Source organism: Anomaloglossus baeobatrachus, chromosome 11 (assembly GCF_048569485.1).
Source record: "Anomaloglossus baeobatrachus isolate aAnoBae1 chromosome 11, aAnoBae1.hap1, whole genome shotgun sequence".
NCBI lineage: Eukaryota > Metazoa > Chordata > Amphibia > Anura > Aromobatidae > Anomaloglossus > Anomaloglossus baeobatrachus.
The window spans coordinates 97,882,444-97,901,841 of NC_134363.1; the positions used below are offsets into that span (position 1 = coordinate 97,882,444).

At 43.2% G+C, this 19,398-nt stretch overlaps 1 protein-coding gene across 3 annotated transcripts in view; it reads right to left on the reverse strand.

The window, feature by feature from the left end:
• SHISA7 (shisa family member 7) overlaps nt 1–17,167 on the reverse strand; it is a 490,738-nt gene extending 473,571 nt beyond the window's left edge. For all 3 annotated transcript variants that reach the window (XM_075327954.1, XM_075327953.1, XM_075327952.1), the window contains exon 1: nt 16,942–17,167. The gene's annotated coding sequence lies outside the window, so the exon portion shown is untranslated. The remainder of the gene's footprint in view (nt 1–16,941) is intronic.
• Nucleotides 17,168–19,398: the final 2,231 nt, after the last annotated feature.

The window sequence follows — 19,398 nt, forward strand, 5'->3', positions numbered from 1 at the left end:
GCAGTGTATCCAAGGGGAAGGTTGTGGCTATAAAAAGGACTTCTTTAAGCCACCAGTGGTTGTTGATGGTTGATGGATTCAGTCTAAGCTCTTTGGAGCCATAAGATGTCCTGATCCTCCAGTCAGCTCCAATCTAGGGACTCCGGATCCGGTTGGAGACCATATCCACAGCCTAGGGATTTCGACTCCGGCTGCCAGGATTGTAACATCAAACCAGGACTACCTAAGGAGGACACGCAGGTTGGGACAGTTCAGTCACCTGTTACAGACTTTGCAGACCTCAGACAGCTTGGAACCTGTGAGGCATGGACATTCTAAATCCCTGGTGAGCCAGCGGAAGGGTGAGACTCTGTTGCCTGTTACATTTGTGTGTTTTGCTGGTTATGTGTTATGTGCCGTTAATTGTTTGGGGATCCAATAAAGTCTAATTATTGTGGTTCCCTCACCCTGTGTTGTCTGAGTAGTGTTACGCCCACGGTTAGGGAGGCCGGCGTTCAGTTGGGATGAGCCCTGAGCCACGCTGTCTTTCTAAAGGCAGCGGGTTTTAGTGGACGAGAGCGCCCACTGAGCCCCGTGTCTCCACAATTGGTGGCAGCAGTGGGATACTACTCAGCCTGGTTTACCCAGGGGAGCTGCAGCGGACTGGTGTTTTCGGACACCGTCCAGGGCTCAACAACCAGGGAGGCACATAAGCATACCCAGCAGGCCATAGGGGAGGCATTCAGGTTTCGGACGCTGCCATGTCCAACCCCACCAGCTCAGCCATGGGACAAGGACAAGAGAGGAGTTACGACCGCTGCAGTAAATGGATGCTACAGGATATGTGCCAGAGGCGAAAGATTATCTACTGGAACGCTGAGACTCGGTCAGCCTTGATCCAGAAATTAGTCCGTTGGGATGCCCAGAATGATGCAGAGGACGATGAGGATCCCGCCGATATTGACCCTGAGGATTTAAACTATGTGCCACATCATGGATCTAGTGACAATCGGAAATCAACTTTGTCCAAATTGGCCCAAGCCACAGCGTTGTTGGATGCATTGGGGCCTAGATCCTCAAGAGAAGAGAGGGCTTGGGTTATGGAATATGTTTATGGGATTCCAGCTGCCGTACTGCTAGCACCAGCCGGTCGAGAAGGATGGTCCCACTACCCAGCAGAAGCTGAACCAAAACAAAGAGGCCGCATGCTTGGAGCCCATCTGCCAGTCCAACCAGTCAACATATGCCGAGATGAACCAACGAGACCTGAGGAATGCTACTCCCAAGAAACACCAATAGCTGAGGAAGTGGTTTATCCAGTCCACACCCTACGGCAGGCCGGACACTGTACACCAGCCAACCTCCATCCCCACATCCAGACGGTCAAGGTCGGTGATATACAGGCTCAGGGACTTCGAGACATTGGATCTTCCATCACTCTGGTTAGCCCAGTTATTGTTTCCCCAGAAGACCCTTTACCAGATTCCCAATTATCCATCACCCTGGCTGAGGGCCAGCGCTCAGACGTCCCTCTGGCATGTGTGCAGTTGGACCTAAGGACCGACCAGGGAGAGGTCGAGGTGGAGCTTGAGGACAGCCTCCCCACACCTGGTATTTTGGGGACCAACCAGGAAGTGATCGATGTGGAGATTGTGAACAGCCTCCCCATACCTGTCATTGTGGAGACTGACCAGAGCAAGGCTGATGTAGAGCTTATGGACACCGTCCCCACACCAGTTATTTCGGGAAAGGACCAGGGAGAGGTTTATGTGAGACTTGTGAACAGCCTCCCCACACCTGTCATTGTGGAGACTGACCAGAGCAAGGCTGATGTGGAGCTTATGGACACCGTCCCCACACCAGTTATTTCGGGAAAGGACCAGGGAGAGGTTGATGTGAGACTTGTGAACAGCCTCCCCACACCTGTCATTGTGGAGACTAATCAGAGCAAGGCTGATGTGGAGCTTATGGATACCATCCCCACACCAGTTACTTTGGGGTCTGACCAGGAAGAGGGCCATATGGAGTTTATGGACAGCCTCCCCACATCTGTTGTTTTGGGGTCTAGCCAGGAGGAAGTTGAAGTGGGGTTCATAGATGGCCCCACAAAGCCTGTTGTTTCGGATACCACTCAAAGGGAAGTGAAAGTAAGGATTGTGAATTACCTGCTCACACCAGTCATTTTGGAGAATGACCTAGGACAAGGACTATCCAGTCAGTTTGAAGAAGCCATCACCCACCTCCAAGCCAAGCAGGACCCTGATGTGGATCTTTCTAACATCTTTTCCAGGGATGGTTTGCATTCCCGGTCTCCATCATCCACTTCTGAGCCAAGAACCGTGAGTAAGCCTAAACACACTGTGGCTATTGACTGGGGGAGGATTGATAGTGGGAGATTTGTGCAGGCCCAACTCATGGACCCCACCTTAGTGCTTGTCCACAATATGGCTGCTCAACTTGGGGGAGGTAATCAGGGGGAGGTGTATAGATGCAAGCCTCTGTTGCTGACCTCACCATTAAAAAGGACAATGCCGTCAAGAGGAGAAGGATGATCGGAAGCCTATCATGTCTGGCTAATATTAAGAAGGGGGAGGAATGTGACGACATGGACTCTCATGGGTTAACGTTTCTTAAAATCCAGCCAGACAGCATGATAGATTGTCTATAGATGGGCGAGAAGTCCCTCATTGTTTTTACAAGACTCTTGTTGACTCAATGTAATTGTGTTGGCCACTGAAAGCTAGACGTATTGTTCTCCAGACATTTCCAGTAACCATTGTATTGTAGCTGTGTATTGATAATGTAATTACCTTAGTAGCCATTGTCTAGTCAGTGGCTCCCAGTTTACATGTACACCCTCAGCCTTTCTAAGCACATCATTTAAATGAACATTGTCCATGCAGCTTGAAATTCCTCCAATGGGAGAAGCAATCTTGTCCAACCAATCGATGAGGACGCAGTGTATCCAAGGGGAAGGTTGTGGCTATAAAAAGGACTTCTTTAAGCCACCAGTGGTTGTTGATGGTTGATGGATTCAGTCTAAGCTCTTTGGAGCTGACTGGAGGATCAGGACATCTTATGGCTCCAATCTAGGGACTCCGGATCCGGTTGGAGACCATATTTACAGCCTAGGGATTTCGACTCCGGCTGCCAGGATTGTAACATCAAACCAGGACTACCTAAGGAGGACACGCAGGTTGGGACAGTTCAGTCACCTGTTACAGACTTTGCAGACCTCAGACAGCTTGGAACCTGTGAGGCATGGACATTCTAAATCCCTGGTGAGCCAGCGGAAGGGTGAGACTCTGTTGCCTGTTACATTTGTGTGTTTTGCTGGTTATGTGTTATGTGCCGTTAATTGTTTGGGGATCCAATAAAGTCTAATTATTGTGGTTCCCTCACCCTGTGTTGTCTGAGTAGTGTTACGCCCACGGTTAGGGAGGCCGGCGTTCAGTTGGGATGAGCCCTGAGCCACGCTGTCTTTCTAAAGGCGGCGGGTTTTAGTGGACGAGAGCGCCCACTGAGCCCCGTGTCTCCACAATGACTATATATTTTATAAGCAAGCCTACATGGAAAGATGGGAGAAGGATTTAAAGATGAGTTTCTCTGATGAGAAATGACAAAACTGCCTAAAAGCTACGTACTCCAGCATCTCCACTATCTTGCAAGAAACCTTTTATAAAACATTATCAACATGGTATCTTACTCCAGTACGTTTAAACAAATTTGATAAATCAAACTCTCCTGATTGTTGGAGAGGATGTGGGCATAAGGGTAGTCTATTGCATATCCTATGGCAGTGTCCTAAAATTGGAAACATGTGGTCAGAGATCAACAACCTCTTGAATCGAATATCTACTTCAAAGGTTACAGTCTCCCCACAAATGGCCCTTCTGCCTCTAGATTTGGAGGACACTGACCCTGCCTTAGTTCCCATATTTATACATATCTTTCTGATTATTAAGCAACTTTTAACAGTGAACTGGAGAAGTAATGTTATCCCCACCACCTCGGAAATAATTAAGCTCATGAATAAACACCAAGAATATGAGAAAAAGTATGCAATATACAATAATATTTTCAGTTCATACTACAAAAGATGGAGTTTATGGCCTACAAACATCAGTAATGCCTCAACGTAAATGGAATGAGCCCCTTCCCCCCCCCTTTTATTTATTTATTTTTTTTCTTCTTTTTTCTCTTTCTTTTTCTCTCTCTTTTCTTTTTCATTCTTTGCTTGTTATTGCATTTAAATATGTCTTCACACAGTCAAATAATGATGTTAGTAATAGCAAATGTTATGGGTGTCAACATCTGTAAGTCTACAATATTCACAAGTCTCATACGATCTTTGTAAATAGTTTAATCCTATATGTTCTGCCATTTCCCTCACCCTGTGGTTTTCCCTATATATTTCCAAAATTCCCCCAATAAAAGCCTTTTTCCTTATTTTTCCTCCCTCCCTTCCAATATCCTCCTCCTCCTTAAATTTCAATGGTTAAACATCTCTATGATTACTTATCTACTTTTGAATATATTTACATAAGAGTGTTTGAAATTTTATGACTGTTATGTAATAAAAATATTGAAACACAAATAATGACATATTAAACATTGGGACAAGTAACGCTGTGGGTCCACCCCAAGTAGTGCAACAAAAAGCCAACAATTAAAAGAATGGTCCTACTAATTTGTATGAGGAAACTATTCACAGTTCATACTGTATGTTCAGGATTTTGAATGTCTTAAATTCATCAGGAATTCAAATGCATTAAGAGGTTAACAAAAGTAACATTTCCATCCTTCAGGCGTTTTCCATTAGGAAGATGCTCAATGCTTTATAATAGAAGTGAATGGGAAGACTAAAAAGATGCCTGGAAGACTCTATGGTGTGTTTTGAGTGTACAGTCACCATTTCTTCTTGCAAAAAAGGGTACATTTTCTTAATTGTTTAATGAATTTGAAAAAAAAATCAAGAATACACTTATAAAAAGGGCAGTAATTTCTGGAAAGGGCTGTAATTTCTATCGTAAGTACACTTCAACTGTGACAGTCAAAATAAAAAAAAATATCCAGAAAATCACATTCTATGATTTTTAAATAATTCATTTGCATTTTATTGCATGAAATAAGTATTTGATCACCTATGAACCAGCCAAAATTCTGCTCTCACAGACCTGTTATTTTTTATTTAAGGATTCCTCCTACTCTGCACTCATTACCTGTATTAATTGCACCTGTTTGAACTCGTTACCCGTATAAAAGACACCTGTCCACACACTCAATCACACTCTAACTTCTCCACCATAGCCAAGACCAAAAAGCTATCAAAGAACAGCAGGGACAAAAGTGTAGACCAGCACAAGGCTGGGATGGGCTACAGTACAATAGACAAACAGCTTGGTGAGAAGGCAGCGACTGGTGGTGCAATTATTAGAAAATGGAAGAAACACAAGGTGACTGTCAATCTTATACGGTCTGGGGCTCCATGCAGAATCTCGCCTCGTGGGGTAAGGATGATTCTGAGAGGGGTCAGGAATCAGCCTAGAACTACTTGGGATGACGTGGTCAATGACCTCGAGAGATTGGACTACAGTCGCAAAGATTACAGTTAGTAACACACTACACACTACGCCATCATAGATTAAAATCCTGTAGGGCACGCAGAGTCCCTCTGCTCATGCCAGCACATGTCCAGGCCCATTTGAAGTTCCGCTAATGTCCATCTGGATGATCCAGAGGAAACATGGGAGAAGGTCAAGTGGTGAGATGAGACCAAAATATAACTTTTTGGTATCATTTCCACTTATCATGTTTGGAGGAGGAAAAAAGATAAGTACAACTTCAAGAAAACTGTCCCAACCGTGAAGCATCAAGCTGGAAACATTATACTTTGGTTGTGCTTTTCTGCAAAGAGGAAGGGACAACTGCAGCGTGTTGAAAGGAGGATGGATTGTGTGATGTATCACGAGATTTTGGCTCACAATCTCCTTCAATCAGTAAGAGTATTGAAGATGGGTCGTGGCTGGGTCTTCCAGCATCCATTGCTTTCTAAGAATAATTTCAAGGTGCTGCAGTGGCCTCACCAGTCTCCAGACCAGAACCCAATAGAAAATCTTTGGAAAGATTGAAACTCAATGTTACCCACCAACAGTCCCGAAACCTGAAAGATGTGGAGAAGATCTGTATGGTGGAGTGGGCCAAAATCTCTGCTGCAGTGTGTGCAAACTTGGTCAAGAACTACAGGAAATGTCTGACCTCTGTAACTGCAAACAAAGGTTTCTACCAAATATTAAGTTATGTATTTCCAGGCTCGGTCTGGCCCGCCAGGGTAGCGGGGAATCCCCCGGTAGGCCCCGGGTCCTCAGTGGGCCCCTGTGCCTTATATAGTGCGGGGAGGTGTATAGCGCCGTGGGGCCGCCGGTTTTTCGGGGCCGGCGTTATGTGCGGCAGACTGGGAAGGGCCCCCATGCTCTGATAGGCCCCCCAGCCTTTCAATCACAAACTACAGCGATAGCACAAGTTCCGTACTATCACTGCAGTTTCCGCGGCTGCAGAAGGACCTGTGGTGACATCACAGTCATGGGATATCACCGTAGGTCCTGCACTGTGGAAGTCCCAGACCTGTCCTGGACACCGCGCCGCTATTCAAATGTACGCACATCTCTCAGACGCACGTACATTTGAACAGTGCGGCCGGTGACAGGACTGAGGAAGAGGAGCTGCTCAGCCCCGCACAGACACAGCGGCCGTCATCACACTGCCGCCGGAGCAGCAGAGAAGAGGACGCGCAGGGCTGCAGGTAAGCGCTCAGGAGGAGCCGAAGAAAAAAAATAAATATATATATTATTATATATATATATTATTTTATATATATATATATATATATATATATATATATTCTCACCTATCCTCCTCCGTTCCCGCGGTGCTCCAGACCGCAGGACACAGACCCCTTGATGATCCCGTCCTCTGCACGGAGCCGTCGCTGCAGGTGACTTCATGGCTTTCCTGCAGTTAAATGCTTTACGGCGCCGTAAAGCATTTAATTGCAGTAAAGCCATGATGGCATCCTGCGGCGGCGGCTCCGTTCACCGGACGAGATCATGGAGGGGTCTATGAGCCTGCGGACTGATAAGGTAAGGACAGCGCAGGAACGAAGGACAGGTGAGAATTAGGGTAAGTTCACACAGTGCGTTTTTCGCGGCATTTTTCGGGTGCGTTTTTGCTCCGAAAGCTGCATGACTTTGCTTCCCCAGCAAAGTCTATGAGTTTTCATTTTTGCTGTCTGCACACAGTATTTTTTTTTTTGCTGTGTTTTTGTGGTGCCCACAAAATTACAGCATGTCAATTATTTTTGCGGTTTTCACTGCGTTTTCCACCCATTGAGTTCAATGAGATGTTCAAAAACGCAATGAAAAACGCAAATTGCAAATATAGCTGCATTTTAGTGCGTTTCTTTGACTAAAAACGCAGCTATAAACGCAAGGGCTGGGTAGTAAGGTGACATGTACAGGAAGAGGATTCCTTCTGTTGGTAAACACAGAAGCGTGAATCCTCCCTGTACCGCCACCGCTGCTTCTACCTCCCGCCCGGCGCCATGTCTGCTCCCGTCCTGCGCCATGTCCGGTGCGGGAGTTGGAAGCAGCTGCGAAATCAAAAGTGAACAGTAGAAAAAAAAAAAATCTCATATTCACCTGTTTGTAGACTCTCCTGGGCAGCACGTCTGATAGCTGCAGGACCTGGCGGTGATTACCTGATGCGGCACCTGATGCATAAGCTGATCGTAAGTCTTGCGGTGACGCCGGCTTTTTACCGCCCAGCCAGCTTAAACTATCAGCTGATGCCGACAGGAGACTTCATCAGCTGATTACCGCCGGGTCCTGCAGCGATTGGACAGGAGTCTGCACAGGAGTTTTTTGGGGTTTTTTTTGCAATGATGCATCAGCTGATTCTATAATTCTATAAACGTCTTTTATACAATCAACTGATGTGTGATGTGATTCACGTCCTTGAACCTGACACATCATCTGATCGCTTTGCCTTCCAGCAAACCGATCAGTTGATATTGGATCCGAAGTGGACGGCGCGGGACCCTTGACCCAGGATTACTGATGGGGGGGGGGTTATTTCAATAAAGATGGAGTCCCTGATTGTGTTGTGTTTATTATAATAATAATAAAGTTTATTTATATAGCGCCAACATATTCCGCAGCACTTTACAATCCGGTGGGGGGTTGTATAGACAAAAACAAAATAGTACATAATTCAACAGCTACAGTAGGAATGAGGGCCCTGCTCAAAAGGCTTACAATCTATGGGGAAATGGGGGGTGTTTTATTTGTAATAAAAATATTTTTTCTGTGTTGTTTTTTTTTATCCTAGAAATTCATGGTGGCCATGTCTAATATTGGCGTGACACCATGAATTTCGGGCTTAGGGCTAGCTGATAATATTCAGCTAGCCCGTACCCATCATTACTCAGCGAGCCACCCGGCTTCAGGGCAGCTAGAAGAGTTGGATACAGCGCCAGAACATGGCGCTTCTATGAAAGCGCCATTTTCTGGGGTGGCTGCGGACTGCAATTCGCAGCGGGCGTGCCCAGAAAGCTTGGGCACTCTGCACTGAGGATTCTAATCCCCAGCTGCCTAGTTGTACCTGGCTGGACTCAAAAATTGGGCGAAGCCCACGTCATTTTTTTAATTATTTCATGAAATTTAATTATTTCATGAAATTGTAGTTCTGCAGCTGCTGTCTGCTCGTCTGCATACACTATTGGATGGAGTATGCTGAGCCTTGTAGTTCTGCTCTCCCTGCCTCTCCCTCCAGCATACAGTCCTGGATGGAGCATGCTGAGCCTTGTAATTCTGCAGCTGTCTGCTCTCCTGCATACACTAGTGCAGAATGAAGAACATATTGAAGAATGAAATGGCATCAGATCTTTTTTCTTTTTTTTTTTCAAACAATCTTTAATGGCATTGTTCACTGATAAAAAAAAAACGCAATGAGCAAAAACACAGCAAAAAACGCACCAAAACGCGGTAAAAACGCATGCTTTTTTTTGCTGCGGGTGCGTTTTTGTGCATTTTTTGCTGCAAAAACGCAGCGTCAAAAAAATGCAGTGCGTGAACTTAGCCTAACGTGTGTGTGTGTGTATGAACAACGGCATAATAGGGGACTGGAATGAGGACATTACTAAAGGATGGGGGGCCCATTCATACACTGCACAAAGATGGGAGGACCATTGCTACACTGCACAAGGATGAGGGGGGACGTTGGTACACGGCACAAGGATGAGGGGGCCCGTTACCTATATACAGATCTCCTGTTTATAAAGTCATCGGTGATCACTATTACCTGTACACTGACACTATATACAGAGCTCCTGTGTATACTGGCACTGATGGTAATATTAATATTATTAATATTATGTTTTTTATTCATGATCATTTATTGTAGTATTTGTCATTGTCTAGTAGTAATATGTAGTCTTGTCATGGTTTGGTGGTATTTGTCTCTTGTATGTAGTATTATTTGGTAGTCTGGTCACAGTGTCGTGGTATTTCTCCCTTGTATGTGGTAATATTTGGTTACCATATGGTCTAATTATGGTGTGGCGGTATTTCTCTCTTGTATGTGATTGTATTCAGTCACTACAGTATGTGGTGGTAATATGTTGTCTGGTCATGGTGTGGCGGTATTACTTTCTTGTATATGATTGTATTCGGTCACTATGTGGTGGTAATATGTTGTCTGGTCACGGTGTGGCGGTATTTCCCCCTTGTATGTGATATTATTGGTCTTGGCATAGTGGATTGCGTTCTGTCTGGAGGTCACTTTTTCTCTGATATCAATATGGTGAAGATTCTTAATTTCCAATAGTTTAAATATTTGAATGTTTAACCCCTCGCTGTCCTGTGACTATTGCACTGTAGCAAATATGCACTTACAGTAATCTCCTTTACTAAGGCCACGTGCACACAGTATTTGGTGAGTTTTTTACCTCAGTATTTGAAGCCAAAACCAGGAATTGTAAAATCAGTAAAATGAGCGGAAAAGTAGAATAGAAATACGGGCACCGCTTCTGCATTTTTCACCCACTCCTGCTTTTGGCTACAAATACTGATGTAAGATACTGACCAAATACTGAACGTGTGAACGTGGCCTAAGGATAAGTGATCACAGTGGGGTGTGATTGCTGGGACCCGAACTGATCGGCAAAATGTGCAACTTTTATCCCCATTACACTGGAGCTCATGTCCGATGCGACCCCTGATCCATTCATTCCCTCAGTGGCTGCGGGCGCTGCGCTTGTTTTTATCTGACTGCTCCACAGAGGATGAATGGAGCTGCGGTCACACATCCCACCTGCCGCTGCATTGTATATAAGTGCCCTGTCAGGGATAAAAGTTCCTCATTAGCCCGATCGGTGCGGTTTCCACTGGTCTGGTTCCACCGATCAATAAGTTGTCACCAACCGAACCTGTGGATTGGTGATAACTTGTCACCAAAGATCCCATTACTGCAAACTACTGTAATTGTACAGAGTTATTGTGTGTGTGCACAGGAGATGTGCAGGAGCCGCCTGTGTTTTACAGTCAGCGCTCCACTATAACGGGCATAGCAGCTAATAGATATTTGCATGTAGCTGTAGGGTGGGCCCCTAGAGTTATTCCCCCTTGAGGGCCCCAGACACCCCAGTCCGACCCAGTGTATTTCTATTGTATCAAATACTTATGTCATGCAATAAAATGCAAATTAAATATTAAAAAATCATACAATGTGATTATCTGAATTTGGGGGGGGGGGATTCTGTCTGTCTCAGTTGATGTGTACCTGCGAAAAAAAATTACAGACCTCTCCATTGTTTGTAGGTGAGAAAACTTGCAAGATCGGATGTATATCAAATACTTTTTTCCCCACCGTATATATACACTGTATATATATATAGTTTTGAATTTATTTTTTTTTTTAACTTTTTACTGTATTTTGTAGTCATTTTAGAGGTCTTGAACATCCGATAATCTGATTGCTTCAACTAAACATAGAAATATTATACAGGGTAGGCCGATAAGTATGGCTACACCCTTGGTGCGCCATACATGCCTTGGTGCGCCATTAGTATGGACACACCCTGAGTGGGCCATAAATATGGATACACCCTGATAAAATGGAAGTGGTGTGCGCAAAACATTTGAGGCCAGGTGGCCCATGGCAGCCATTTGCAAAGTCGCCATTTTGAATTCAACTTTACTCTTTTTTTTATTAGGGTGTATCCATACTTATGGCCACCCAGGGTGTATCCTTTCTCATGGTCCACCCTGTAGTACTGTACATAGCAAAAAATCACTCTCTCCTATCAATACCAGCCACTGGCTGGCTTTCATAGAACTACTGACATGACAAGAACAGGAGTCTTCAGCAAACATTCAGCTGTCATGAAAACCCATTGGCACCCTGTGATCGATTCTTCTGGATAATAATTGGATAATTTTGTATGAGCTCATCTCAACCCTATGCGTTTAGGTGGACTACTTTTGCAATCTGCCTGCTTGACATTACTGCAACACTCAGTGATGGCAGCATTAATGTATGACAGGTTCCATATAAGGCCACTGTTCAACTTGTGCAAGAGCATTGGATGCTATATGATAATGACAATTGGCTTAAACTCTGCTACGAGAGTGAGTTGAGTGTCATGTAAATGTGATCCGATTACTCTCCCCATCTTCTCCATTGTCTGTGCGTATATCAGACTGTACTGATGACATCCGAGTGCAGTCCTATGTGTCACACTCACTCATAGACTTACATGGGTTTGTGTGATGCAAGACTCGCTGCCAAACACAGCATGCTGTGATTCTTTTCTCATGCCGATATGGTATGACCAAAAAAATAGCAGATGGACACTGCCTAATAGTTTTACACTAGTGTGTGTGCAATCCAATCTTTTATCACATTGCACTTGTCTATATAAAGCGCAAGTGGAACCGAGACCTAAAAGGAACCAACCATTAGGTGTTTGCCCTATAAACTAGAGGCAGTGCCATAATGGCATTATCATGCTGATTAAAATTATACTTTTAGTTGAGAAATCTGAGGCCTTATTGCAAAACAATCTTTGTCCAAACTTTCCAAAATGATGTAATTTGTGCACAGGCTTGAGAATCAGGGCAAGACTTTGAGGGTCGGTTCGTCTGTATATAATCTTCCCCTGGTTGCCGGCCTCCTCTATATTTAAATATTGCCCCTCCACTACCACCATTATTGTTATGTCCGGTGCGTGTGCAGACACATGGAAGACAGTGTTTTCAATAAAATGGTGCAGTATGCGCATGCGATGACTCCAGCACCATCTTATTGAAAGGTTCGACAAAAACGTCACTATAGTACTGCACATGAGCCGGCCATTTCTAGGACCATATGACCATAGTACTCTTCATAAAACACCTGAAAAATAGAAATACTTAAACACTTTCAATACTCTTCCTATTCTTTTCTGTTGTAAAACCATTTTGCTGTTCATAAGTTCAGTCTTTTCAGCGTTTTGTTTTCACTTCAGGTTTTGAAAAATCCTGGGTGGGTAAAAATAAAAAGTAGATTACTTCTTTGAAGTAGTTCTTGATGTAATCCACTCTATACTAGGGACTGTCCAATCAGTAGCCTGCAAAAGAAAACACCAGGAAAACAAATCCTTTCAAAATGCTTCAGGAAACTCCTCAAAAACTCCCAAAGTAAAGGGAATTTACTGAATCAGTTTCTACTAGGAAAAGTTTCATTTTTCATTGCCTCAAAAATACTTACTGATAGTTTTTAGCTTGAATTTTCGACTACAAACATCATTGTCGTTGTGTATTAGAGCGAGCAAATACCAATCCTATCAGGCTTTTTGTAGTCCTGTGAAAGAGAGCAATACATGGAATCTGCCTCATATGACAGCAGCATGAGGTAGAGGCAGAGACCCTGATTCGGTAATGTGTCACTTACTGGGCTGGGTGCTGCAGTTTTGATAAAAACACTTTTTTATTACTTGCAGTTCTACCAGTTCTCTGAGTGCTGAGCTCTGTATAACCTTGCCCACATGGTACCTCTATCCGTACACTGTGCATAGGCAGAAATCTGCCAATCAGGGATGGGGAGGGGTTATAAAGAGCTCATGAATATAAAGTATTACATGACAACAGGATTACTAGTCCTGATGAGACAATCTCCTGCTGATGAAAATGTGATTTTTTTCAAAACCTCAGCAAGCAGCTCAGTAAGTGACACATTGCTGGAATCAGGGTCTCTGTCTCTACATTATGCTATTCTCCGATAAGGTGACAAAATTCTGGTTACAAACTCGCTTTAAAGAGCAATGTTTCTGGTATATATTTAGGATTTTCTATAAAAACCTCCTAAAGGATCAATTTTAGTCCATGCCAAGGCTGACCACTGTTTACATGGCTGTGTGGAGGGCTACATAAGCCGTTTAGGGCCCTGGTTTGAATATTGTATCTGAATGGGATGTTTCAATAGGTGTTCTCATACTACAAAAATACCCTGCCTTCCTGTGAAAAAGGCCTACATGAATAGATACAGACAATACAGTGTGAGCCCATGGAAAACAAGGACTAATCTGAGCACTGTGGAGTATGTTATCACTACAGACAACGGGAACTAAATCATGCAGTAATGGCAGGCTTTACAGGCCTTTATATTTCATTATGAAATCCATTACTTATTATAGGATTGGACCTATAAACTTTCATGTATTGATATGCTAAAAATTTACTGGGTATATTGTTTTATTCCAATGTGCTTTCTCTTATTGAATTTCACAACAGCTTAGCATTTTATCATAAAGAATTAAAGTCTGGTCAAGAAAACTGAGATAAACACCAGAAGAACACCTAAAAATTACATACAGTGGGTACGGAAAGTATTCAGAACCCTTTAAATTTTTCACTTTTTGTTTCATTGCAGCCATTTTGTAAATTAAAAAAAGTTCATTTTTTTTCTCATTAATGTACACTCTGCACCCCATCTTGACAGAAAAAAAACAGAAATGTAGAAATTTTTGCAAATTTATTAAACAAGAAAAACTGAAATATCACATGGTCATAAATATTCACACCCTTTGCTTAGTATTGTGTAGAAGCACCCTTTTTAGCTAGTACAACCATGAGTCTTCTTGGGAATGATGCAACAAGTTTTTCACACATGGATTTGGGAATCATCTGCCATTCTTCCTTGCAGATCTTCTCTAGTTCCGTCAGGTTGGATGGTGAACGTTGGTGGACAGCCATTTTCAGGTCTCTCCAGAGATGCTCAATTGGGTTTAGGTCAGGGCTCTGGCTGGGCTAGTCAAGAATGGTCACAGAGTTGTTCTGAAGACACTCCTTTGTTATTTTAGCTGTGTGCTTAGGGTCATTGTCTTGTTGGAAGGTGAACCTTCAGCCAAGTCTGAGGTCCATAGCACTCTGGAAGAGGTTTTCTTCCAGGATATCTCTGTACTTGGCCGCGTTCATCTTTCCTTCAATTGAAACCAGTCATCCAGTCCCTGCAGCTGAAAAACACCCCCATAGCATGATGCTGCCACCACCATGTTTCACTGTTCGGATTGTATTGGGCAGGTGATGAGCAGTGCCTGGTTTTCTCCACACATACCACTTAGAATTATCACCAAAAAGTTCTATCTTTGTCTCATCAGACCAGAGAATCTTATTTCTCATAGTCTGGGAGTCCTTGATGTGTTTTTTTTGCAAACTATATGTCTTGCACTAAGGAGAGGCTTCCATCAGGCCACTCTGTCTCAGCCACAGTGATCTTGGGGTTCTTCTTTACCTCTCTCCTCAAGGCTCTGTTCTCACGATTGCTCAGTTTGGTTGGATTGCTAGGTCTAGGAAGAGTTCTGGTGGTCCCAAACATCTTCCATTTAAAGATTATGAAGGCCACTGTGCTCTTCGGGTCCTTGAGTACTGCAGAAATTATTTTGTAAACTTTGCCACAATTCTGTCTCTGAGCTCCTTGGGCAGTTCCTTTGACCTCATGATTCTCATTTGGTCTGACATGCACTGTGAGCTGTGAGGTCTTATATAGACAGGTGTGTCCCTTTCCAAATCAAGTCCTATCAGTTTAATTAAACACAGCTGGACTCCAATGAAGGAGTAGAACCATCTTAAGGAGGATCACAAGGAAATGGACAGCATTTGAATTAAATAGGAGTGTCTGAGCAAAGGGTCTGAATACTTATGACCATGTGGTATTTCAGTTTTTCTTGTTTAAAAAATGTGCAAACATTTCTGCATTTCTGTTTTTTTTCTGTCAAGATGGTCTGCAAAATGTACATTAATGAGAAAAGAAAATAATTTTTTTGAATTTACCAAATGGCTGCAATGAAACAAAGAGTGAAACATTTAAAGGGGTCTGAATACTTTCCGTACCCACAGTACAATGTCTTATTGTGATCTGCAAAGGCACTACCTAATGAACCTCTACACTCAGGGGTGGACATATGATTGGTGCAACCTCTTTGGCTGCACAGGGGCCTAAGAGGTCAAGGGGCCCATTAATACCTTCAAGCCAAGCAGAATTGTGCTTTTTGATGAGCTATTGGACTGCAAAGGGCCTATATATTGTACTTGCACAGGGGCCTTCTCTGTCCATGTCGCTGGTGGCTGCACTATTGTATAATTCTTACCTTTTTGCACACATTTCCCAAATTATATATATACTGTGTGTGTATATATATATATATATGTATATATATTTATATATATATATGTATATATATATATATATATATATATATATATATATATAAAATTACCTGGTGATTGTCTCATAAATGTACGAAACATCACATTTTCCTTATTTCCATAAAGGATTTGTGTGGAAGATGCTGTGTTGCAGGGATCTCCCTTCAGAAGACATCTTTTACAAATTGCCCTTTCATTTTTAACATTTGTTTTCACCCATCACCATCCATTCATTGTACAAAGCCCTCATCCCATGTAAAGCATGCCAGGCAGTCTGTACTGTTTCCATGGCAACCAACACTGTGAAAATGGCACCCTTCCCCCTATCTGCTGCTCTAGGGATGCTGTTTTTTACTCTTCCTGATTACTCCCCTCCTCCTCCCATTAACTATACACTATCCTATATAATATGCTGGTACCCACTGGACAATAACCAGTTTGTATCATGCACCAAATATGTGTACTAAGAATATGCACAAGTTACTCCCTTACATCCAGCAGATACTGGTGATGCACACAGTGTTGCGCAGTGTCCATAACATGGTGAATGTGGAAATCTACATTCCCTGAGAGGCAAATGAAACGTCTATAATAAACTTCACCAGTGATGCACCTTTCTGCGGACGGACAATGTGGAGTGTTATAAATCTTACAATTCGATTGTTAGAATCATTGATGACCAGTCTCGATAATCATTATGGTGGCAGTCCTGTTTGCATCCAGTCATAAGAATAATTATCATTCAGGACACACGCTCACACATACAGGCTGCGCCTGGCTTTGTATACTTTACACAGAGAGATGCAAATCCATTGGAGTAAATGACATCAAATGACAAGATCAGACTGCATATAGCCATTGTCCATAAACAGAGAAAAAAATGGTAAAGCGTAAATTGAGAGAAAAAAAATCTCTGGAAGACACTTGTTTGCCTACATGTTAGATAAGAAATTTGCAGTATAATGTAAACTACTGATCTTATATGCAATGGTTGAAAGACAAAGCAGTGCACAGCCATGGTACTGCTGTCAGGATCTGATTAGGGCAATAAACTAACAGCACAAAGAGCAGCACAGACGCGGAGACATGCACAGCTTAAGAACATTCTTCTGGACATAGAAATGCACAGACATATCAGAATTACAGCAATCCTATTTACATAACAGCATTACTGCTGTACTGTGCTCCTGCTATCAGCCACATGACACAAAACACTGCTTACCTTCTTCATAGAAAATGTATCAAGTATAAAATCCAGTGTAGTTGCACATATTCTATTTTCCTGTGAAGAGTATTCCATGCAAAAAATATACAAAAGACGAGAAAAAAGTATGTTGCTTATTATGTTGTCCTATCTTGCGTTTTCTTCTTTTATTTAATAACAAAGTTTGATACAAAAGAAACAGACAATAAAAATTAAGCACTTCTTTTAAAAAATGAAATTCTTCTATGCTTACAAAAAGACTGGAAAAAATAGATCTAATGTCTATTTGATTCTATTGGATAAAGTAGACCTCCCCTTTTCTAAAGTAATGTTCTTATTGGCAGAAGATATCAATGGGTGTCTGATTTTTTTTTTATAAATCCACCTAGCTCCCTCCCCATTTCCAATATATCTCCTCCTTTCCAGTAAAGATTGCATCAAGAAGCAGTCACTTCTCCACATCTGATTGGTTTTGCAGGGAAGACATAAAAAATTGGCAGCTGTTTTAACCTTTCCCATGCTATTGTGTTCTGCGGCATGAGTAAGGATGTAGATCTCTATGGCAGTGAATAGCTTTGCTTTTTTATTCTGTTTCTGAGAAGCCTTTTTCCAACAAACTGTATTCCTTAATCTACCGTCAGCTTTTCATTTTATTCAGCATCCTCTTCATTTGTCAGTGGTGAAAGGAAGCAGGGTTGGGTGTGCTGGAATATTGATTCAGTGTTGCACTGCCTGTAGCCTAGAGACATCTCATATAATAAGCCTATGTGACTAAATGGCAAGGGATGAAGCTTTGGACCACTGCACAAACATACTGCTTGATGTGAACTCGCATTAAACATCAGTGCAAAAACATACATGGATTACCCAGCAAACTGCAGCAATAGCAGTAGGCAAATAATGGACATTTTACATTTAAACTACATTCCCCCTAAAATAATACATTTTTCTAACATTATTTAAAGCATTAACTAGCAGATTGCCAACCGCTATAGGCAAGGTCATCCCTTTGTCATCTGTCATAAGACCATGTATGTTTTCACTCCATGTATATTATTTGGAGAACTCATAAAAGGGCTTAAAGGATAAAGAAATTTACTGAGTGATTGATTTTTTTCAGTACAACTGTGCGGCACAATTTTAAGAACATTGGCCCCAATTCATTAAGACTGGCACTTTGAACCCCAGTCTTAATAAAGGCAGTACTGGCGTAAGATGTGTGGCGCACCTGAGGCTTCAGTCGCCACACTGTATTGCACCTCACTTAAGGTGCGGTACTCATCCTGGATCCAGAGGAGGTTGGTACCGGTTCCACCACACACAAACTCATACATACCTATAGGTTGCCCTCCATTGCACTAGGATTGGGTCATAAGGCAGTCACAAACATGGGGGGCCGCCACCCACTAGTGACAGAGAACTGGGGGAGGAGCAGCCACCAGGGAGAGTTAGGAGCCAACACAACAGTTAAGAGTTCTGCAGCAGGAGAGGAAAGGAGCAGACGGGTTTTACCGGTGGCTCTGGTGGGACACAGGAGCTAAAACGGTCGTCGAAGGGAGAGCTTCATTGATTCATTCATTCAGTGCAGTGTGCAGAATCCTAGGGTGGAAAAAACTTCAAGTTGTATCACCAAAATCTGCAGGACAGGTGGATTGTAGGTCCCTCTGGCAACCAAACTTCCCGGACCACAGTGCTAGATAGGGTCCGGAGCCGTGATCCAAGTAAGGCCCCATCACGGACCTGCGGCACCTGCATAAAGGACAACAGTTCCCTTTTCAAGACCCGGGGTCTCCAAGTAGCTTTAGTCCAAAGGCGCAACGAGGATGGGCCCAGTAATCCGGGAGTGGCAACCGGGACTGTGAGTAAAGAAACCTTGAAACCGCAGAGACTGTGACCGCCTGTTCTTGCTGGCACCAGTGCTTCGGCGCCAGCCATCACTACTCCACTTATCATCCTCCCAGGGGCCCGCTCCATCTGTAGGGAGCAGAAACATCTTCGCTGCTACAACCATCTGCCCCGGAGGACAGCAGCGGCAGCTAATCCCTGGCCGCGTACCGCAGGTGGCGTCACGAGACAAATCATCAAATCTCCACCATCTTCCATCCCCCTTTCCTTTTATTGTACGCCTTGGGGCCACGAAGCTGGGCAGGGCCACCTGTGACATCCCCAGACCCGACATCACCATGCCCGGCGACGAGTAAACAGTTAACCCCTTGCACCGTGAGTGCTACAGATGCACCTCTTAAGATACACTTCTTAATTAATTAGGTGCATCTTACTTCCACTGTGCACCTTGTTACTCCATTGTGTACAATTTTGACTTAATTTAAAGGTCATTAATGAATAATGACAATTGCCAGATATGGAAGTTTAAATTGTTATTGTCCAGAGATGACTTGTGTTACATTATTAATAGGAATGAGAAGAGCTGTGGATATTCGGGTTTACTGGGTTTGGCCGAACTGTAGTTAAAAG